The sequence below is a fragment of the Rhincodon typus genome, chromosome 5 (genome assembly GCF_021869965.1).
Source record: "Rhincodon typus isolate 14 chromosome 5, sRhiTyp1.1, whole genome shotgun sequence".
Taxonomy (NCBI): domain Eukaryota; kingdom Metazoa; phylum Chordata; class Chondrichthyes; order Orectolobiformes; family Rhincodontidae; genus Rhincodon; species Rhincodon typus.
The window spans coordinates 102,842,786-102,866,654 of NC_063336.1; the positions used below are offsets into that span (position 1 = coordinate 102,842,786).

The 23,869-nt window shown below is 40.0% G+C and overlaps 2 long non-coding RNA genes across 3 annotated transcripts in view; one reads left to right on the plus strand and one right to left on the minus strand.

Annotated features, from left to right (window-relative positions):
* The window catches only part of LOC125483194, a 33,790-nt gene extending 14,204 nt beyond the window's left edge, over positions 1–19,586 (plus strand). For both annotated transcript variants that reach the window (XR_007262150.1, XR_007262151.1), the window contains one exon: positions 18,735–19,586. This is a non-coding gene — a long non-coding RNA (uncharacterized LOC125483194). The remainder of the gene's footprint in view (positions 1–18,734) is intronic.
* LOC125483195 lies at positions 6,990–15,328 on the minus strand. Its single transcript, XR_007262152.1, has 3 exons — positions 15,253–15,328; positions 9,107–9,165; positions 6,990–7,234 (listed from the first exon to the last, which is right to left on the minus strand). It is a non-coding gene; the product is annotated as an uncharacterized LOC125483195 (long non-coding RNA).
* Positions 19,587–23,869: the final 4,283 nt, after the last annotated feature.

Sequence of the window (23,869 nt, forward strand, 5' to 3'; positions counted from 1 at the left end):
TGTGTCACCGTGTTATTACATGGGAGCTAGGTTGTGTCACCGTGTCACCGTGTTATTACATGGGAGCTAGGTTGAGTGATTAGTTCTTTATTTGAAAATGGGAGTAGAGTTAAGACATGGTGAGTATAACAATGTGTTAAACTAGCTGGAACAAATATATCAATATTCAGTCATTTGCGATGCCCCTTACACCAGTCAATGAGGAAGCAGCAAAAACATTAGGTTATGACACCAGGGACCCTTTTGACAATGATTTCTTGTCAAAGCTTGTAGAGGATTGTAGCAATCCTCTACTGCTAATTAGACTAATCTGGATGGGGGTCATTATCGGTTTCTCTCATTCTGATTTATGGCCTGCGCACTGTGATTGTAAAACCAGAATGGCAGGAAGTCCCTTAAAGCAAAATGGAATTGAAAGAACTTGAATCTGGGTTGTTAGACAAAGGAAAATTACTTTTGCTCCATTTAGCTGGACAAATAACATAGTAAGACACAGACGGTATGCACAATGTTTGCCAATGTCAGTGTGCCAGTTGCGAGCTATATCTTGGACATATGCAGTTTCAAAACATTTTGGCTTCTCATTCATAATTTTGTTGTTTAAAGGCAGGTTTGGTAAAATACTGGGAAATAATGCATTTCATCATTTTGTAATTTTGCATTCAGCAGCCTTGGGGACTTTCAAGTCTGGTATTGTACAGAGTGGATACTACCAGAATGCATTCTAAATTGAGAATATTCCTGATCTAATCGGACGTTTTTACTGCTGTGTCTTCTCAGCATCTGAGGCAATGGGTAGATAATTAGTTCCATCTTGTGTCTATTTTGACGTTATGTTATCCAGGCACAGTATTGAGACTCCTAACACTTAGCTCTTTGCAAATAGTTACTCCATTTCCACTATTTCAGCTGGATCTGAACTTGGAATGCAGTTGTGAGCGGATAAAGCTCCAAGGCGAAATTTAAAGCCACCTTGTTTTTGTAATACTATTTCCTAAAATAACTTGTTTATTCACTACCACAAACACTTCTCTACAGCATCATGACAGCATGTTTGACCAATATGGTTTTAATCTTTTTGAATCATTTCAAACACAGTGGACACCATGACATGAGCAAAAGAATGTGTGATGGATTCCGACAAATTTTAACAGTTAGCTTACACAAGCAAACAAAGGGATGGCTGCATTTTGCCTTTATAAAAAAAAAAAATCCATTACATATGTACTCAACTAAAGCTTGATTTTGAAACATCTGTTTTTGGTTTTAAAAAAAATCCTTCACAACTCCAAAATGTCATTTATGTCAAAAGGTTTCGGGCGATCACATCACTTGCATCACGTAAACCACCAAAATCCAGCAGCATTGTCTCATATGGTGCACAGCAGCTGATAATCATAAACATCTTTTCAACAAGCATTTTCTCATTCATCAGTCAGGATTCCTGATAAATTCAGTGTGCAAAATGTGCCTGGTGGGTCCGGGCACAAGATTTCTGAATTGGAACTTTCATTGGGTGAATATTCACTCTTCTAAACTCATAGGCAAAGTTTGCAGTCAATCTCTAACAAACTTTTCAACTCTGTTAAATTCAAATGCATGCAAGTTGATTTTCTTTTCAGAGAAAGAATAGTTTTCGTTCACAGAAAGCAAGATAATTGATCAATACGTTTTATGCAACTACTTATTGGCAGTTGTTTTTTTGTGAAACTCACCAGATGGAAACTGCAAAGGTAACATACATTGATGAAAGTGATAATAAATGCCTGTCTATCAATCAGGATTCTGTCTAATTTGCAATGATCAGCTCAATGAAAGTGCACAACCCACAGTGAGTTGAATAAATGCTTCCTAAACATCCCCAAACAAATCCAAAAGTGAAAATATTCATTCACAGTGCATGGCACCCATTAAGTACAAAATAGTAAGTTGAATTATGTTTTGCGCTACACATTACATTTTTTGGTCATATTTTAATGGCAATCATAATACCCTCACTCCAAGCACACTGACTGTTCTTTAGTATGAAATTGTTTATGACTGCTTAACAGAATAGCCATTAAAGTACCAATTACCTTTTTGTGCATGGCTTGCAAATTTAGCATCACTGCATACTCATTAACAATAATCCTCGAAATGTGTCTTATTATAAAATCATATTTATACCACTCACATGAGGGGAGGGAAGTTTGTTGAAGACATTTTTGTTGTTTGGTGATTTGTTATTTGTGGAATTTATTCAAGTGTGTGGAATGAGATTAACTTTTGACTGCATTTATTCCTCACAACTAGCTTTTTCAATGCTCCAAAAGTAATGGCTTAGACACTGAGTTGTGGCTAAATTCAGCAGTGACCATGAGCTGCCACATCTGCACTGATAAGCAAGAGCATCACATGAAATTGGATCATTTGCATCATCAGAATATGATTGGAATGCAGTTCCCCAAAGCATAGAAAGCCTGGACTTGGTTTTCTGTAGGTTTGGAGGCAGAACAATATGGAAGAGCTCATCATGATGCCTGTACTTAGAGAGCACCTCAGTGACCCACTGCAAGGGACATCAGGAGATACCTAATTACTGAAGCCTTTTAAATAACAGTCTAATATCATCATCATCAATATGATAAATCTTTTTCTATTTGACATTTAACGGACCAATCTTTCAGTCCAACACACATTCTAGAACATCTCATTTTTGCTTTTGCACAGCTATTTCAAAACAAATTGCCAGGATAACATTAATCCACACTCTTTCATATGACTGTTAATAACAAAAGATAAAACAAGAGCACATTGCTTTGTCCAGCAAACTCGAAATGCAGTTAAGCCAATCTAATCCTTTCTAACTCCTTCCCTGGAGCAATGTTACTTTTTTCTTCTGTTTAGATGCTTCTCCTAGGAACACCTGAGGATTGTGAGGGGCTGAAGAATTTCGAAGAGAGTGCTGGGATCGACTTAGTCCTTCTCTCACTGTGGCTTGCCTCTGGTAGCAGGATGCTTTAAGCTGCATCTTTGGACTTTGTTTCTCAGGAGCCTAATTTCACTTCTTATAAGACAACTGCCTTAATAGGGAAGCTCAAAGACCGGCATGAATGGCTGGTATGAAAGATAAAGCTTCATACAGTAACAGATCAGCTCTTCCCCTGGGCCTTGGACCCTGCACCTGGATCCTCAAAGACCATTTGGATATCTGCCTGAATAGCACTTGAAATCCCTGAGAGAAAGCAATCCACATTTGGCCTTCAAGGTATGGAAATTCATACTCTAAGATCTGTCTAATTTCTTCTACACAGCTACAGAATTGCAATCAATGTTTCAGGAGTGAAATAGAACTCCTGGTCCAGGGAGGCATCTTAATTAGGATGGGAGAGAGGTGGGTGCTCTGTAATCCAATGTAATTGTCCTGTGCTCCATTCATGGCTGAAAAGAACATTCAGTATCTCTGATGTTGCCTCAATTGAGGGCTGAAGGTTCCAGACTCTCAATAGTCAATTGCCACACTTGCTTGGAGACTGCACTCAGAGTCAATGTAGCCAAAATAACCTTCTCCTCCAATTACTTTCTAAAAGCTAACCATCCTTTGCCAGAGATAGTAGGAACTGCAGATGCTGGAGAATCCGAGACAACAAGGTGTAGAGCTGGATGAACACAGCAGGCCAAGCAGCATCAGAGGAGCAGGAAGTGAAGAAGGGTCTAGGCCCGAAACGTCAGCCTTCCTGCTCCTTTGATGCTGCTTGGCCTGCTGTGATCATCCTTTGCCACATGACTTTTTCATACTTATAGATTCATCCAGTGCCATAACACCTGAACTGATATAAACATGAAAATGCAGATGCTGCAAGGTGAAATTGTGTAACTTGCAAGGAAAGGAAAAAACAGAGCCGGATCTCAGTCCAGGATTTTACCTGGAGGCTTCAACTTGACTTCTTCTCAGTCTCCATTTTCCTCCTGCTCATCTTTATCATCCTTATAATTTGCAAGGAAGAAGCTCCATCACTCCATCACTCGTCTTCTTCCTCATTGTCATCCTGTACCTTATCTCATCATATTGCGAATTGTATGGAAATAATGCTTATGGAATGGGAAACTGTAATGCTGTTGCATCTGGTGTGGATGTTCAATTGCCAATAAGCTTGATGTCTCCATCACCTATGACATGAGCAGAGTGTGTCCTCATTATGGCATGGCATAGATTGGACTTCTTAATGTTGGATACCTGGTCTGGTGCTTTGCCTTAAATAGGCATTGTGTACAACTTCGGCCTGCAACATTTTTAAATGGATTGAGCAAAAACTAACAAGTCTCCCAGTGGAATTGAGCAAAACATACAAGCAATAAAAGCAGAAAATGCTGGAAATACTTAGCAGGTCAGGCAACATCTGTGGAGAGAAATAAAGCTAATGTTTCAGGTCGATGACCTGTTAATGCTGCAGGACAATTATTAAATGGAAGGGTCAATAACCTGAAACTCTAACTTTGATTCTTTTTACAAATGCTATCTGAACTGCTGAGTGTTTTCAGTATTTTCTGTTTGTATTTCAGATTTCCAGAATTTGCAATATTTTGCTTTTGAGTTGTTGCATTTGATATGTGTGTTGGTCACAGTGTGTTAAAGGGAACAAAGGATTTTGTACTTGCAAATAATCAATGTTAGGATGTTCAGTGAAGGAGAAGTATGTTAACTTTCTTGCCATGGTTGAATCTTGAGAGACTGGTCTAAAGTTCTGGTCTCGCTGCTAGCACCATATCCTTCCACATTGCAAGAAACAGTTTGTCTGTAAATTCTTTCCACAAAATCGAGAAGTCTGAATCTTCTTTGCTGAGATGAATTCAGAAGAGTTTCATTGAATCATGAATCCCTACAGTGTGGAAGCAGGCTCTTTGGCCCATCGAGTCCACACCGCCCCTTCGAAGACCATCCCACCTCGACCCATCTCCACCCACCCCCCTTATCCTATCCTGGTAACCCTGAGTTTACCACAGCCAATCCACCTAGCCTGCATATCCCTCAACACTATGGGCAATTCAGCACAGCCAATCCACCAAACCTGCATGTCTTTGGACTGAGGGAGGAAACCGGAGCACCTGGAGGAAACCCACGCAGAAACAGGGGGAATGTGCAAACTCCACACAGACAGTCATCTGAGGCTCCAATCAAACCTGGATCCCTGGCGCCATGAGGCTCAAGACTGCTATCCCAAAGGTTTTGCACTGATCTTCTGCTCCTCTGCATAGTAGCCTCCTCTATTTTGTCAATGCTCGATCCTACAGTGGAATATCAATTTGGACACTGACGTGAAATTACCCATGGGCCAGCTATCTAACTATGAACTGAATGCTCTAAACATGTAGGATTCTTAAGGGGCTTGACAGGGTAAATGCTGAGAGGATGTTTCCCCTTGTTGGAGCGTACAGGACCAGAGGCCAGATTGGCCTACTCCTGTTCCTATTTCTTATGGATTTGTGGTGTATTGGGAAGTGTGCAGCATAAACGTCATTCATAAGGCACTGCTTCAATTTTAACCCTCTGCACATTTCAATCTGGCAGTGAGGGGGAGGAAGGTGAATGGTTAAAATCTAGCCTACAGTATCATTATGAATTTGTATATTACCATTAATGAAAGCTATCTGCTTTTAATCTTATGTAGCCAACTTTATAGATTTTAAACCCTATTGAAATATATTATAAATTATTAATATATTAAAACATCATCGAATGCCATAATTTAATAAATTCTATATTACAATAAAGATTGAATAAAAAAGAACAGTCAAGCATAGAGAAAGAATGACGTTTGCATCTCACAAATGGAATAAATTAGCAAGGTAAGGATGCAGTTTGTACTTTGGTTGAATTGGGTCTGAACAGCTGGGATTTTAGGGCTTGTTTGATCTGCCCTTCCAAGCTCTGATGATCCTATGAAATTATATTTAATGGATATGAGCTGCAGTGAGGAAATGTAAAGGGCTTGTTGCAAAACAATAGGGACAGTTCATCTCACGTACACACCTGTTCTTTGTAGTTCACAGAGGCTAATTTGAACAGTTAATATTCCTTGAATTAATTTGACTGAAGTTGTACCTTTGTAAATGTTTTAAATCATGGTTCGGTTACCAGATGCCTGCTTTTGAACACGCCAATGCTATCAGATTCAAAGTTCATACAGTGAATAGTTTATACTTGACCAACAAGACTATTGTTAGCGATTATGCATCTGCACATTCTGCTGTTAGAGGGTCTTCACAGGAGTGTTTTGCTGCAAAATTGGGGCTATATAAAATCATTAAGGGCTGTACAATGACAAATGAAAACTTAAAAATGGCAATTTTTATTGTGATGTCGAAAATTGTCAATCACAAGAACAAAGGCTGGTAATCTACCTTTTGTTCTCAATACTGTATGGGAAAGACGTAGTAGCATAGCAGTCTTAAATCACAATATGAGAGTTATAACTTTGACCCACAGCCGTAATTGATATGATAACTGTGAGATGTGTCTTGCTAATTTTCAGCGGAATTGTTGGAGAACATGGGCCTGAATCCCTGTGTCTTTTTTGGATGCATGCCTCTTCTGGAGTACTGTGTCCAGTTCTGGTCGCCCAGTTACAGGAAGGATATTATTAAGCTGGAGAGGGTTCAGAAGAGATTTTCCAGCATGTCGCTGGGAACGGAGAGGCTGAATAGGCTGGGATCCTTTTCACTGGAGTGTAGGAGGTAGAGGGTGACCTTATAGAGGTTTATAAAATCATGAGGGGTATAGAAAAGTGAATGACAAGTGTCTTTTCCCTAAAGTGGGGTTTTCAAGACAAGGGAGCATATTTTTAAGGTGAGAGGAGAAAGATTTAAAAAATATGAGGGACTTTTTTTTGTACAGAGTGTGGTTCCTGTGTTTAATGAACTTCATGAGGAGGAGGTGGATAAAAGTTACAATGTTTAAAAGACATTTGGATAAGTACATGAGTAAGAAAGGTTTGGAGGGATATGGGCCAAACGCATGCAGATGGGCCTGGTTTAGTTTGGGATAATGGTCGATATGGACTGGTTGGACCAAAGGTTTTGTTTCCATGCTGTATGACTCTATGATGACTGAGAGAGAGGTGTGAGATCAGCTTAATCTCATTGTAACTCTTTGTGCTGCTTCCTCCTCTATCTAGAGAGATTCCCAGAATGATGTCCATGAAGAAAACAGTGCATTCTCAGAGTTCCTTTTAAAAAATTCCAAACATCTCGCAGCCTGTAGAACACATTGAAAAGGAAATTATATAATGTAAGCAGAATTTCTGCTTCTCCAGTTTTCTCTGAGAACCCCTTTAAATATTGTTATAAATGGTCACTTCTCAGTTTGTCTTACCCTTAGTGTGTGACAGAAGCAGAATATTGTGTGTTGTCAGATGAGCAGAGACAGAAATCTTCTTGAGATCTTGATTTTCACTTAATAATGTGGCAGCAGCCTAATTTTCGGCAGGGGCTCTGGGACAAAGACATCCCCGATACAGAGATCGCCAGGTTTCAATCACCTATTAATTTGTGCTTGTGCCCTCCCTTCTTCCCTCCACCATTTGATTTTTAACTACAACTGGTAGAGACTGACTCAAAAGACTGCTTCCCAGGAAATGCTGAATGAAAAGCTAAATAGGTAGCTGCATAAAAATGTGAAAAATTATTCAGCGTATCGTGCACTTTGATCAATCAAATCTGAATGGACTTTTTTTTCTGAGTTTTTATGGGCAATCTGCTTTGCTTCCACTACCGCTGCAATCACCCTCTCCCTTTCGTTTTGCTTAATTTATTCTATGGATGTGTGTATCACTGGCTAGGCCAGCATTTATTGTTCATCCTTCATTGCCTATGACCCTTCCAGTGTAAATACAATGAAAATGAACTTCCGAAAATGATTCGTAGACAATCTACAAAAACTGTACGTTTCACTAAGAAATACTTCTAAATTACCTATAACCTCAATGGTTTTCTTAACTGGTTGCTTAATATGTTGATTGCAAATGAATCTATCATTTATATGCTGAATTATGTCTACTTGTATGATATAAATATCAAAACGTATAAAATAATTTTTGTTCATAATATTAACAACTCTAAGCTGTTTCAACGCAATGTCACATTATTTTGTGATGGATTATTTATTTTCATAGGCTCAGAAAGAAAACATAATCCCCATAAAGAAAATGGAAAACATTATCCTGTTTGTTAATTCATTTTTTTATAGGTACCATACTGTTGTGATTATTTATATTGTTTTTTAAAAAGCCTTGAAACTATTTTCAGAACTAATATATTGCTTTAATGTACATTGGTCATTGTATCCAGAGTCCTGATATTTATGGGACTGCCGTGTAGGGGTTGGGGGTCATTGCAGCGACGCTGGAGATGTGTTTTTCTTAAATGTTAAAAATGGCAGACGTATTTGAGCTGTGAACATTTTTTGCTGAGGTTTCCCACCAAACAGCCGGCCTGGAGTCAGAGGCAGTGTGGTTGGGTACTTCAGTCGAGCTTGTGAGGGAGCAGACATGGTGGAGTTTACAGGTTAGCTTGTTTGGTCTGGAGCAAGCAATCCTGTTCCTCCCAGCCCACAATCTTGGAATCATAGGAAGGTTATTCAACTGCAACAGCCACTCAACTTTTCCCACACATTTTCCCTTTCCCTGTAACCCTGTAATTCCTTTTCTCTCTCTTCAGGAACTTAGCCTAGCCTCCCTCAAAAGCCATGAATGAATCTATGCCATCACACTGTCAGACGGCATATTCCAGATCCTAACCGCTCGCTGTGTGGAAATATTTTTTCATGTCATCTTTGCTTCTTTTGCTGATCACGTTTAGTTAGTGCCCTCTGGTTTTTGACCCCTCTGCCAAAGGGAGTGAATTCTCTTTATCTATGCTGTCTGGCTGTCTCATGATTTTGAGCACTGATGTTAAATCTTCTCTTCTCTTTCCTCTTCTCTTCTCCCTTCTCTTCTCCCTTCTCTTCAATTCTCTGAGAAGAATTGCTTCAGCTTTTCTGATCTATCTTTGTGACGGGAGTCTGTCATCTTTGGAGTGATTTTTGTAAGGAACAAACTATGCTCTAAGACACTTATCTAATGGATCTCACCTTTTCAGCTCCTTCTGCCTGCTGGATTTCCTGGGCCTGGTAACTGCAGTCAGGATAAGCTGAAAGAAAAACAACCCATTAAAGCAAAGGCATTCCACCTCATTTTTTTTTTCATTCACTCATGGGACGTAGGCGTCACTGTCTGGCCAGAATTTTTATTGCCCATCCCTGGTTACCCTTGGAAGGTCATGGTAACCTGCCTTCTTGAACCACTGCAGTCCATGTGCACTGGGATTCTGGGACCTTAATATTGAAAGAATTAATCTAAAAACACAAAGCAGTACAAAAGTTGGTTTTGTTCCTTTCTCTCTCAAGCATGAAGAACCCCACGTACAAACTTCCATCACCACTGTTCTAATTGATTATTTATTAAATATTCAAGTACACTTTGACGTCTTTGCTTAATCCATTGGGTGATTTGTATTCAGTGATTTTTCTCTTCCAGCTTCAGAATGATTACATTACTTAAAATGTTTCAACAACAGACTGCTTTTGTGCCTCTCATCTCCATTAAATCCAGAAGTGGGTAAATTTAAGAAGGTTTGGATTCCTGTTTCACCTGAACCAAGCCCATACTTTTCAGGGTTCAAATCACCTGTCTCTCTCTTGATTTAATCTCTGAGCAGAGCACATATACAGCAGGTATCCATATTACTCTGCTGGACAATTAAAATCACAACTAGATATCAAGGAAGGAACATTGAATCTAATGAGTTAATCCTGACAGGGCAACTTGAATTACTTTGGAAGGTTTTGACCTTGGCCCTTAAATCAGTTTGGATTGAAATGCCCTTTGGACGACTTCTGACATCCAATAAGAATATTGCAACATTACTGCTGATGTTACAAAATGTGAATAATGCTGTTTGCTCTATCAGCACATCCTCTTTGCTGAGGGAAAGTGTATAGAATGGGTGACAGAGGATTTCAAGGCACATTTTGAAGAATTGAGAACGGTAGCTGCCAGCCACTGTACATTTCTGTGTTGGCTCCTGTCAATGCACATGGGGCATCCTCATTTTAAATGTTATTGTGGGCAATCTGCTTTGCTTCCACCACCGCTGCAATCACCCTCTCCCTTTCGTTTTGCTTAATTTATTCTATGGATGTGTGCATCACTGGCTAGGCCAGCATTTATTGTTCATCCTTCATCGCCTATGACCCTTCCAGTGTAAATACAATGAAAATGAACTTCCGAAAATGATTCATAGACAATCTACAAAAACTGTACATTTCACTAAGAAGTACTTCTAAATTACCTATAGCCTCAATGGTTTTCTTAACTGGCTGCTTAATATGTTGATTGCAAATGCCTGTGGCCAGTTCTGCATGCTTCAGGCAGGTGCTGGTATTCAGTGAGCTGTGTACAGCCTTCTGAACGCAAGTCTCATTACCCTTTGCTACGTATTGATTCCCCCTGTGGGATCTTTCCCTTCTGACTACCCTCATTTATAGTGTGCATTTGCATCACTCAGCATTCAGATCGATAACCAGTGGTGCTTTGGGCGAGAATTAATGGCATTTTTTTTCCAATTCAGTGAGATGGTGTGTAATGGAATGACTGTTTCCTCTAATTAGAGAAAAACTTTAATGGTTATATTCACAGCAAAAGTTCTTCACTGTCAGTAATGTAATCATTCCTGAAGCTGGAAAAGAAAAATCACTGAATACAAATCACCCAATGGATTAAGCATAGACGTCAAAATGCACTTGAATATTTAATAAATAATCAATTAGAACAGTGGTGATGGAAGTTTGTACATGGGGTTCTTCATGCTTCAGGGAGAGAAGAGAACGAAAGCAAATTTTTGTTCTGCTTTGTGTTATTGGATTAATTCATCCAATATTAAGGTCCCAGAATCCCAGGCCACATGGGCTGCAGTGGTTCAAGAAGGCAGCTCCCTACCACCTTCTCAAGAGCAAACCACGGGCAAGCAATAAGAATGTTAGCCAGCCAACGACACCCGTGTCACACAAGTGAATTAAAAAAAAAAATTCACTTCTGAGAAAGGCACATGACTCATTCGTGGAGCCTCTGAGAATGCATTCTGAGTTCATTTTCACAAGGGAAGAAAACCAGTTAATATGCTGTTGCTAAAACGAAAGCTGCAAAACAAAAAAAAGGAGAGGAAGTTGGCCATCATCTGAAAAAAGGAATGTAAGGAAACCCTTCTGGATTCTTCTGATGAAAGGTTACTCTAAAAATATTAAACTTTTTTGTTTTTTTCTGAAGCTAATTGGTCTGCCAAGTATTTTCAGTGATCTATCTCTTCATTTCTTCAATGGTTTAGATTTTGAGCAATATGATTTTTTGTCATGAAATAATTGAGATGAGAATGAGTCTGATCAAAGTTGGTCGTCTAGGTTTGGCAATGTGGCGGGTGCCTCATTGGAAATGGGTGAAGTTGGATGCAAAGTTGTTTGATAAACCTATCACTGATTCCAGTGTTTTCTACAGGATTGCCATCCATCATAAAATTTTGTGTGAACAGTGTTATGAAACAGACCCAAACCCCTCAAAATAAATTAAGAAGGTAACCTAGACCCTAACTTTTTCTTCTTTTATACGTAAGTGTATTCCAGATGCAATTCAATTGGTCAAACTATCAACATTAAGCAAACACACTTCATTTTTACACTATAGTTAAAATATAGACAAAATAAAAAGAAATGAAAGGAATTGGCTTAACTCTATCAAAATGTTTAACCAAATAGTATAGATATTAACTACTACTCATTAACTGTTCCAATATAGTTACAGCCCATAAACGCACTCCTGGTAAAGGCAAGCTCAGTAAAATAGATTGTCTCACATGCCATTCTAGCAGCCATCATTTGTGTCCTTGAGAAAATGGTAATGGACTTTCATGTTGAACCGCCACAGCCCATGAGGTAAAATACTTTGACTCAGAAACATAGAAAATAGATGCAGGAGTAGGCTATTCAGCCTGTTGAGCCTGCACCACCATTCAATATGATCATGCAATCTCAGTATCCCATTCTTGCTTTCTCCCCATACCATTTGATCCCTTTAGGCACAAGGATCACATCCAGCTCCCTCCTGAATATATCTAAGGAATTGGCCCCAACAGCTTTCTGTGGGAGAGAATTCCACAGATTCACCACTCTCTGAGTGAAGAAAGTCTTCCTCATCTCAACCCTGAATGGCTCATCCCTTATTTTTAGACTGTGACTCCTAGTTCCGGACTTCACCAACATTGGGAATATTCTTCCTGCATCTAGCCTGTCCAGTCTCATCAGGATTTTGTATGTTTCTATGAAATCCCCCCTCCTTCTTCTAAATTCCAGTGAGATTTTACACTGAAATGCTGCTAGGCAAGATGTTTCATAATTTAGACCCAGTGACAATAAAAGAACTGCAATATATGTCCAAGTTGGTATGATTTGCTGTATGACTTGGAGGTGCAATGTCCCTATGAGCTGGCTTCTATCTTCCCAGTACCTGCACTGCTCTGTCCAGTGTTCACTTGCTCTGCCAGTGTCCACCCTCCCCAGTGCCCACTCTACTCTGCTCCATTCCACCTCGTCCTGCTCTGGCAGTCTTCTCCAATGTGCCCAGTTGACTACAGAAGTGGCATCCATGTCCTACTCACATCATTGGCTGAATGCTGTCTTCAATTGGTGGACTTGTGTCAGCTACACAGTGGGTCCCAGAGAAAAATGTTCTCTCACTCCACGGGCAAGGGGCAAGTGAAACCAAGGTTTATACTAACACTGGTTGGAGGACTGTCGACGTGAAATTTTGCCCACATTAGAACTGACCATGTGACCTGTCTTTAATTCTTGTGTAACAGTTGTGAAGATTAAAATTTATTCTTATTTACACATTTCAATTTCTCTATTCTCCTACTGTTCAATTGTTTGTCCAGAGGTTTAACATTTCAGGATCACTGTTATGAAATGGTTGGGCCTGGTTTTCCTGTTGTTGTTTGTACAGGAGTATGAGCTGATGAAGCAAACCATTCTGTTTGTAAACTTAAACCAGAGGCACAGCTGGTGGACTGTGTACTGGAGCTGTATTCACAGAAACAATTGAGTTTGAGGTACTTCAAGACATCCCACACCTAAGCTGTCACCCACATAGTAAAACCTTTTTTGGTGTTAAAGTAACTATAACATTTTTGGCACCACTTAATCTAAGGAGACCATTTTTCCCTTTATGGAAATAACAATTACTGCGCTAAGTATAAATAAGACAGCTTAAATACAGTTTTTGGCACACAGTCTGCACCAGATGAAGGTAGCAAAATAAGACTCAGAGCTAAAGCCACGTAGGTTTCCTTAAACTGGGACAAGTGAATAGTTGTTGATGGTAGTCAAGGCAGTCAAATAGGAATGACTTTAAGTTAAAGGTTTAATGTGGCGTGGTCTAATATGATTTAATATACAACATATATAGCCCACAGAAACACACAATTTACTCTCCTATTTTATTAACAGTAGGGGCAGCACGGTGGCTCAGTGGTTAGCATTGCTCCCTCACAGCACCAGGGACCTAGATTTGATTCCACCCTCAGGCAATTGTCTGTGTGGAGTTTGCACACTCTCCCCGTGTCTGCATGGGCTTCCTTTGGGTGCTCTGGTTTCCTCTCACAGTCCAACGATGCTCAGGTTAGCTGGATTGGCCATCGGAAATGTACGGTTACAGGGATAGGGTTGGGGGTTGGTGGGTCGGTCTGGGTGGGATGCTCTTTGGAGGGTCAGTGTGGACTTGATGGGTTGAATAGCCTGCTTCCACATTGTCAGGTTCTATAATTCTAATCACTCCAGACCCACAGCAATGTGTTTGACTCTTGACTGACCTCCAAAATGTCCAAATAAGTTACTTAGTTGTATCACCGCGAGAAAGATTCCTAAAGTCCAAATTAAATCAGACAGACCACCTAGCATCAGCCTAGGCAACAATAGCAAACACAATACTGCTGACCCCACAAGGTCGTCCTGACTAACTTCTGGGGACTAGTGTCAGAATTAGGAGAGTTGTCTCACAGACTAGTCAAGCCACAGGCTAGCATAAAACAAAAACAGAAATTGCTGGAGAAACTCAGTAGGTCTGGCAGCTGTCTGAGAAGAAAATAGATTTCCTGCTTTGAGTTTGGTGACTCTTCATCAGAACTGTTAGTAGCTAGGGAAATATGGTACTTAGGCTGAAGCTGAAGTGGGGGCATGGTGGAGCGGGTGGTGGGGTGAGGAAAGGATGGAGATGGAGCCCAGAGAGAAAGAGAGAGATATGTAAGGGGTAGGTAAACAGGGAGATAATGCATAGTAGGCCAGAAGCATAAGAAAAGCTGAATAAGAGATCATACAAGCTAAGAGTGAGAAAATGAGTTAGCTATACTGAATGCAGCACATATAATGTGATAATGGGCCTAGGAATGTTTGAGAATGGGTACAACTGTGCTAAAAGCAACCCATGTTATAACAGCCGAAAGAAACTGCGGATGCTGTATAAATCAGGAACAAAAACAGAAGTTGCTGGAAAAGCACAGCAGGTCTGGCAGCATCAGTGAAGAAAAAAATCAGAGTTAACGTTTTGGGTTCGGTCACCCTTCCTCGGAACTGTTACCGGGCCCGAAACGTTAACTCTGATTTTTTTCTTCACAGATGCTGCCAGACCTGCTGAGCTTTTCCAGCGACTTCTGTTTTTGTTCCAACCTATAACAGGACTGGGTGTGGGGGTGGGTAAAAAGTGTGGAAGGATAGAATCAGACTCTAAAGTTAATGAACTTGATGTCGATCCCTGAACGCTGCAGGGTCGCCCAAGTGGAAAATGAGATGCTATTCTTCCAGCTCGCGCTGACCCTCACTGGAGCACTGCAGCAAACCTGAGACAGAGAAGTTGGCCAGGGAACATGGTGATGTGTTAAAGTGGTAGGCAACTGGAAGCTTGGGGCCCCATATCCATTAAATTTGCATCAGAAATATTACCCTTTATACCAATTTTAAATGGGAAATTCACTGCACGGGTTTCAGTATCACACGCTATCTGGTTATTTACAACGAATTTGATATTCCAAAGAAGCTCTGCCAACATCCTGGAGGGCAATCAGAACAAGAAGATTGCATGGTGCACAATACAGGCATGTTTTAAGCTTAAATGAATGCCTTTAGTGTGATATACCTACCTAATGTCAGCCTTTTAAGCATCACCACTGTTGAGGGTTCAGCGTTCAGACTGATATTTGATATGAGAAAAGATCTCTCTGCCTTTGTTATTAGCCAGCGACCTCTTCTGTAATCCTGAGCTATTGGTGTCTAGTCGAAATTATGGAAAAACAGACACAAAAAGACATAAGTAAGAGGCAAACGTTCTTTAAAAGGCAGCATCAAATCAAAATGTTATATTCCTGCTTGATACTGCTTTACAATATTACTTATGGACGTTTTCTTTAAACTGTTTTTTAGCACCAAATGTAATTCTTCTCTAAATTAGTTAAATAAAAAATTAATATGTGATGTAAATCATGGATCTTTTTACTTTCAACAATGTCTTTTTGGGATGACGAGCAATGGTTTCAATAAAGCTGAGACACTCGGGTAGGTAAGAGCTAGGCAGAAATCTAAAAAGAAATCAAAGGGCTTGGGAAGTCTTCTTATTTAAATGACTTAAGTATTGTCTTAGAAGAGATAAGCACTCTTTCCATGAATTTCTTTAGCCCTTGAATCTATAGTAACCTCTCAACTCTCTGTCCATTTTTCTTGGAATGCCTTGTTTGTGTCATTACAGTTAGGTTTTCATCCCACTTCAGGACTGAAACAGTTCTTAACAAAATCAGAAATGATATCCTTTGTGTCTTTAAAAACTATAATGTCCTCATTCCTCTCGACCCATCTATAGCCTTTCACCAGTGAGGGCACCATCCACCACCAATACCTCACATTTATTCATAATAGAAACAAAGAACTGTGGGTGCTGAAGATCTGAAGCAAAAACAGAAATTGCTGGAGAACTTCAGCATATCTGGCAGCATCTGTGGAAAGAAAGCAGAATTAACGTTTCAGATGTAGTGGTCTGAAGGAGTTACATTGTCTGTCAGGCTTACAGCATGGTGCACTTGTTTGTATTGAAGCTGTGTATATTAATACACAGGGTCCTGTTCATCACAGACAGAAATAACACGTATGCACAATGCACTTACTTCAATACAACAAGATAGATGGCAGCCATTCTTTGGTTAATTTCTCAGGATAATGCCTTTATCAATTAGAGTCAACCTGCTTTTTTGTTAATTTAAGCAACATTTAGCAATTAATTGTCAGTCATAATTAACAGGTGCATTCTAGATGCCAACAGCTCTACTGATCAGAGTCCACTTGACAATCTTCACCACCTTGGTGTCACATGTGACCTTGAAATAAACTTCTGATGCATATTCATGCTAACACTAGACATTGTGCCAATTTTCAATAACAACATCTAGCATTAGCTCTCCCTCAATTCATCTACTGCTGAAAACCTCACTCATAATCGAGTTATCTCTGGACTTGGCTATTCTAATTCACATCTGGTTGTCTGTCACATTCCATCTTCCATAAACCTAGGACTATCCAAACCTCTGCTGTCCTTGTCTTGAACCCATTCTGTCTCATTCACCAATCATTTCTATACTTAAATTACATTGACTCTGGTCGAGTAATGGCTTGATTTTAAGATTCTCATCCATTTTTTTCAATTCCCTTGTAGATGTCATCCTTCTTTATCTCTGTAACCTCTTCTAATCCCAAAAACCAGAAAGATATCCATGCTCATCCAATTCTAGCCTCTTGAGCATCCCCAGTTTGAGTTGCCAACCCAATGGTGTTCATGTCGTCTGTTGCCTAAGATCTAAGCTCTAGAATACCCTCCCTGCACCTCCCTGTCTCACTAACTCACTCTCCTCATAAGATGCTCTTAAAAGTATACCTTCCTCATCCACTCTAATTTCTTCTTTTCTGACTTGCTGTCACACTTTGTTGCTAAGCAGCCCTTTGAAATACCTTGTTTTTTCAGTCAAGTCATATTGTCATACAGTACGGAAACAGAACCCTCTGTCCAACCAGTCTATGCGGATTATAATCCCAAACTAAACTAGTCCCACCTGCCTGCTCCTGACCCATTACCCTCCAAACCTTTCCTATTCATATATCTATCCAAATGTTTTTTAAATGTTGTAATTGTACCTGCATTCACCACTCTATCAGGAAGTTCATTTCACAAGCAAACTATCCTCTGTGTAAAAAAAATTTGCCTCTTAGGTCTTTTTAAAATCTCTCTCCTCTCAACTTAAAAATGAACCTCCCAGTCTTGAAATTCCCCATCTCAGGGAAAAGACAATTACTGTCAATTCTATCTAAAACTGTCATTATTTTATAAACTTCTATCAGGTCACGTCTCAACCTCCTGAGCTCCAGTGAAAAATGTCCCAGCCTGTCCAGTCTTTCCTTATAACTCAAACCTTCCATACTGGCAAATCTCTTCTGAACTTTCTCCAGTTTGATAATATCCTTCCTATAACTGGACACAGTTTTCCAGAAGAGGCCTTACCAATGTCCTGTACAACCTCAACATAATGTCCCAATGCCTATACTCAAAGGACTGAGCACCCATAGCAGAGGTAGCAAAACTACAAATAGTGGGGAAGGTTTACTACTTTGGAAACATCTAACTGCCAGCTGGGAGATTGAAACAAAACTCGTTCTGCTCCTTGAGTTCCTTTCCCTCTAAATTTCAAGCTATGCTCTGATTATCTCTCAAAGGGTAAAGATTTGATAGGTCAGATTTATATGTTTTACACAGTGCCACCTGAAAACAGATCAGAGGCAGAATGTCTTCACTTTGTGGGACTTCATTTTGTGCAGGGTTGAGGAGATTAAAGAGTTTTGTCTAACACAGAGAGCAATTAACAATACTAGCGCATGATGTGTGATTGGTAAAGCAGAATTGGTTAACCACAGTATCAGTCGCTTGTATGAAACAGGAATGTTGTTAGGATGATTAATGGAACAATTAAGTAGGAGCCATACTTCAATGAAGAAAAATACCTTTTTATTCACCTGTTTTGAAGGTGCTACATTTCTGACGAATTGCAGGAGGAAAGTATCGATGTTACTCCCTTGGTTCACTTCTGGTCTCCCTGCTATAGGAAGGATGTTGTGAAACTTGGAAGGGTTCAGAAAAGATTTCCAAGGATGTTGCCAGGGTTTGGAGGGTTTGAGCTATAGGGAGAGGCTGAATAGGCTAGGGCTATTTTCCCTGGAGCATTGGAGGCTGAGGGGTGACCTTATAGATATTTATAAGGGGCATGGATAGGTTGAATAGTTAAGGTCTTTTCTCCAGGGAAGGGGAGTCCAAAACTAGAGGGCATAGATTTAAGGTGAGAGGGAAAAGACTTAAAAGGGACCATAAGGGGCAACATTTTCACGCAGAGGAATGAGCTGCTAGAGGAAGCTGGTACAATTATAACATTTAAAAGGTATCTGGATGGGCATATGAATAGGACGGGTTTAGAGGGAGATGGACCAAATGCTGGATTCATTTAGGATATCTGGTCAGCATGGACGAGTTGGGTTGAAGGATCTGTTTCCATGTTGTACATCTCTATGACTCAATGACTCTAATTCTTCACAGCTCTAGTTGTGTACTCCATGAGTAATCATGATCTCCAAGGGTTGGTTCGAAAGGAGATATCTGACAGGTGATCTGATCGACTGTAAGCCAAACAGTGAACAGCATGGAAAATACAAATCAAGAAAATTAAGCCAAGCTGCAAGAATTGAACACAGGGACTTGGCTCGGCTTAGTTAAAAGCATATTTAAGATTGAAATTCTTCACACATATTCATCAGTTGACTTTCAGACAAAGTGGTGCAGGTGGAAAACCTGGAATCATTTCAGCATTAATTGGATATCACAATGATTGGTCTTTAGGGCTGATTTGGAATGAATGAGCTTAGATTGGCAAAATAGAATTATCGTTCGATTGGCAGAAATACTTACTGTTATGCAGTCACCCACTTTCTCTGAATCAGATATGCGAAATTGACCAACATGCAAACGGTTGGAATGCTTGTAAAGGCTTTAGTGAAATGTACAGAGTTTGTGACCTTGATAAGACTGCTGAAGGATCTTATGTGCTTTCAGTTTTCCCACAGAGAACCCACCTGCTGTGTGGATCTATAGGTACCATCCAAAAATCAAGAGATTGACACAACAACAGGCAAAAGTACAGTCCAGAGGGTCAACATTGGCAGACTTTCAGCTGGTCTGGAAAATTTCAATTATCCTACAGCCTGGTTTGTTAGATGCATATGCTGTAACAAATGTGCAATACTCCAAAGATTTGGGGAAACAAACAAATGTACAAGAGTGTATAATACATGACTTTACGATTGTGACCTTTAAGTGTGTTTTGTTTCAGGCGTGTTCATTGAAATAGACTCCTAAAAGTCTTATTGGTTTTATAATTAAAGTTTTTTGGTAAGAAGAAAATTAAATATTAGGAAACTGGTCGAGTCTCTGAACTGATCACATTCACTATGGCTTGCTTTGTGTCACGTAAAGCCTATTTATGAAACATTGTTAGTTGTAGCCAAAAAAGTAAACAACATTTCACAGCTTGTCTTTTGTGTTTAGATAGGGATTTTTTTTTAATATTTTTGAGCAGTCCTCCAAGTGATCTGTAAATACAAGACAATAACAAACAATTGGATGGTAATAGAAATCCCCATTTCTCATAACGTATCAACATATGTTTAAAATGCTACCCTCAATAGATATTAATTATCCCTAAAACCGATCAATCTTGAAGTCTGCACTGAAATGTTGTCCAGCACTACGCATCAGGAGATTCATAAGTTAATTATGCCAAACCCCAGAATGTTTACATATTAATGTTTTCAAATTCATCAAAGTACTGATGAGTGAATACATATAGGGTTAAAAATTGTTATGATTCCGGCTGATGCTATTGTTCAATGCGTCAGATCACAGCTTGAAACCAGATTTGTTAGACCATAGTTTTATTTTTCTGTTTCTCTTTAACATGGAGTTCAATCCCTGAACATATTCAGAAGAGCCTGCCAAAGTGTTTTAACAAAAGAACATAAATGTTTACTGCACAGAAAGGAAAAACGCAAACGATATTACACTTGGTTGGACCAAAGGTTCTGTTTCCGTCCTGTACAACTCTATGACTCTATGCAAGGACTAATAGAATAATTCATTACAATTATCCACAAAAGAAAGATTCACAACTATTAACTTTACAGATGTTTAAACCTCATTGATGGGTCACCTTTATCTACATGTTCAAACTCCTTGTTCAGCTGACCCTGTAATTGGTTTCCTTTCAGCACAGTTTGGTGCATTCACTTGATTCTATTTTCTTCAGATTTATTTCTGGACATGACTTACATGGTGTTTCTGCTCTGACATCTTCATCGCCTTCCTCTTCTGGAGTATTCTTCTGAGGAGCTCAGGGCATCTCCCCTTCTGTGCTGATTGTTTCAGGGTTTGCTATTATAGATCTTTCACCCCTGAACAAACTTGTGGCTGGGCCCCTCTGTCTCTTTCTGGGTTGTAAAACTCAAGTTGCGCACATCACAGCAATTATCTCCCTTAAGGGGACTTGCTAGTCCAGCAGAGTTAAGGAGAATATCAAGGCATTTTATACATATATTAGGAACAAGAGGGTATCTAGGGAAAGAATAGTCAACTCAAGGATAAAGGAGGGAGGTTATGTGTTGAGCTAGAGGAAATGGTTGAGACCCTTAATGAGTACTTTACACTGGTATTCACCAAGGAGAGGGAGATGAGGGATGTTGAGGTTAGGGAAAGGTGTGTGAATACTCTTGGGCAGGTCAATATAACGAAGGAAGAAGTGTTAAGTGTCTTGAAATGTATTAAGGTAGACAAGTCTTGCAGCGCTGGATGGGATCTGTCCCAGGATACTGTGAGAGGCATGCAAGGATATAGCTGCGACCTTAACAGATATCTTTGCATCCTCTTTGGCCTCAAGCGAGGTTCCAGAGGACTGGACAGTAGCCAATGTTGTTCCTTTGTTTAAGAAGGGAAACAGAGATAATCCAGGTAATTACAGGCTGATGTCAGTGATGGGGAAGCTGTTAGAGAAGATAGTCAGAGACAGGAGTTATTCACATTTTGAAGCAAATGGACTTGTTAGTGATAGGCAGCATGGGTTTGTGTGGGGAAGGTCATGTCTCACCAACTTGATTGAATTTTTTGAGGATGTCACAAGAATGATTGATGAGGGTTTGGCAGTAGTTGTTGTCTACATGGACTTTAGTAAGGCATTTGATAAGGTACCCCATGGCAGGCTGGTACAAAATGTACAGTCTCATAGGATCCAGGGTGAGCTGGCTAGATGGATACAGAACTGGCTTGGTCATAGAAGACAGAGGGCAGCGGTGGAAGGGTGCTGTTTGGAATGAAGATCAGTAACTAGTGGTGTTCCGCAGGGATCAGTGCTGACACCTTTGTGGTTTGTAATATATATAAGTGATCTGGAGGAAAATATAGGTGGCCTGATTGGTAAGTTTGCAGATGACACCAAAATTGATGGTGTTGCAGATAGTGAGGAGGACCATCAGAGGATGATGCAGGATATAAATGGATTGCAGATTTGGACACAGAACTGGCAGATGAATTTTAATCCGGACAAATGTGAGGTGATGAATTTTGGCTTGGTGCGCCACAGGGCCTGGACCTGTGCTGTATTGTACTGTATTGTTTTGTATAAAATCGGATGATTTCTTGGAAACACTATCTTTAGCTCACTGTTCCAAATTACTGTCTGATCCTTATTTCAAGAAAAAACATCAGACCGCCACAGAAATAAAAATGAAAAACCATTTTGCGTCCACCTTAAAATCCAAGTTTCGAAATAATATATTATGAGACTTCATCACACAGCATTGTAATGTGCACATCATTACTGATCTGAAACAAAAGCTAAGAGAATTTAATGATTTGAGTCAAATTGATATTTATCTTCCATGAAGTATATTTTGAAATAATGAAATATGCCACTACATTACTGAATGTTCCAATCCCCAGCTTTGCAGGATCTTTAATCAGAGTTGTTTCTTTCATCCACGTTATCAACATTTCCGAAGGTGAACGAACAATGAACAATATCGAAAAATGAATGCTCCAATTACTCATTCTTTTTGACATGTCAGAAGTCAATTTGGAACATCAAGAGCTAAATCTTTTTGACCATTTACATTAAAAGTAAACCAGCAGCTTAAAAAATGTATAACGAATATTTTGTAAACATTCCGATGAACTGGGGACTGTTTGGAGATCCACAGAGCAATGTTTCTTCGGTACAATTAAAGTCATGCACATACAGTGAAACATGTAACTTCTGAATTTTACCCTTGGTTGGAATTTTACCTGCTGCTTGGGGATGCATTTCAGGATGGTGGAGGTAGGATGGGGGTATGGAAATTAAGAAGGCAGCAGTGTGCCTTTTCCAAGGTGAGTTCCCAGTGGCTACCCACCAGCTGAAGTAGGGGGCCACTGAAGGTATTTGAAAGGGCATTTGGTCTCTATTTAGCTCTGCGGTGAAATTTTAACCGATGGCACACAGGATCCTTGCTGAATCAGGAGCTTGGCAACGCATGGAGGCAATGAGAGCTCAAAGCTCTGTTGTATGATCTTGCAGATTAATTTGAAAGTTATCAAAAAGGCTGCAATCAGCATAATATGCAGGTGGCCTGCTAATTGGCTTTCTTTCATAAAATTGAGCTGGCAGGCAGGCCTCCAAAACATGTGGCACCCTACAAAGCTCCAGATGTGGGGTTTCTAACACCCACAGGAAAGGTCAGCCCCTAGTGAGCTATTCCATCCACGGGCAGCCTGACTACAAACTCAGAAACCTCCTCACTTAGCATCTGAACTTGTGTCCCTCGGGGAAAGGTGGAGTGTGGAGCAAGTGAAGCAGGTAAAATGCTTATGTTGCAAAGAAGTGCGAGAACATGACAGGCTTTGAGCCTGTAATTTGTACAGTGAGCTTTATTTCTGATATGAGTGAGAACAAGATCTTTCGCATGCATTGGGAGAGATTCTACTTACCACAAATGAGCATATCTTACATGAAAGACAAGTTACAGACGAACTGTTATCTCAGCCAAACTGTTCAGTGACTTCATGCCCAAATTGTGGCTAATAATTGAAGTGTGAAGTGTCAGGATCTTTCAAATAGATGTTTACAGTTATTTCCCTGATTGGCCATTCCCAGTGACAAGTGGTATCAGACCCTTCCTTATAATACTGCTCACTTGGGTTACAAGAATGGTGAAATCTGTGCTTTGGGTTGGTCCTGTGTTGCTGGGTTCCTTCCTAGGAGCCCCTGGTTAGAAAACCAGTTCTTTATAATGCCTAAGGGAGACCTTTAACAACTCAAATGACCAGATCTAGCTAGTATTAACAGCCAAGGATATTGTTGTTACTGATGGGCTAGTTCGAGAAACAGATTCACAGGACATTTAATGTATGAAAGAGATTATGCAATCAACCCATGTAAGAGATATTTTCTAATCATCCTGTTTGGAGATGTTATTACACACCTCTGGAGCAGGTGGGACTTGAACCCAGGCTGTCTGGTTCAGAGAGAGAGAGAGAGAGAGGAACTATCAGGTGGCATGCTGGTTCAGTGGTTAGCGCCACTGCCTCACAGTGCCAGGGACCTGAGTTTGAATCCTGCCTTGGGTGACTGTGGGTTTCCTCCCACAGTCCAA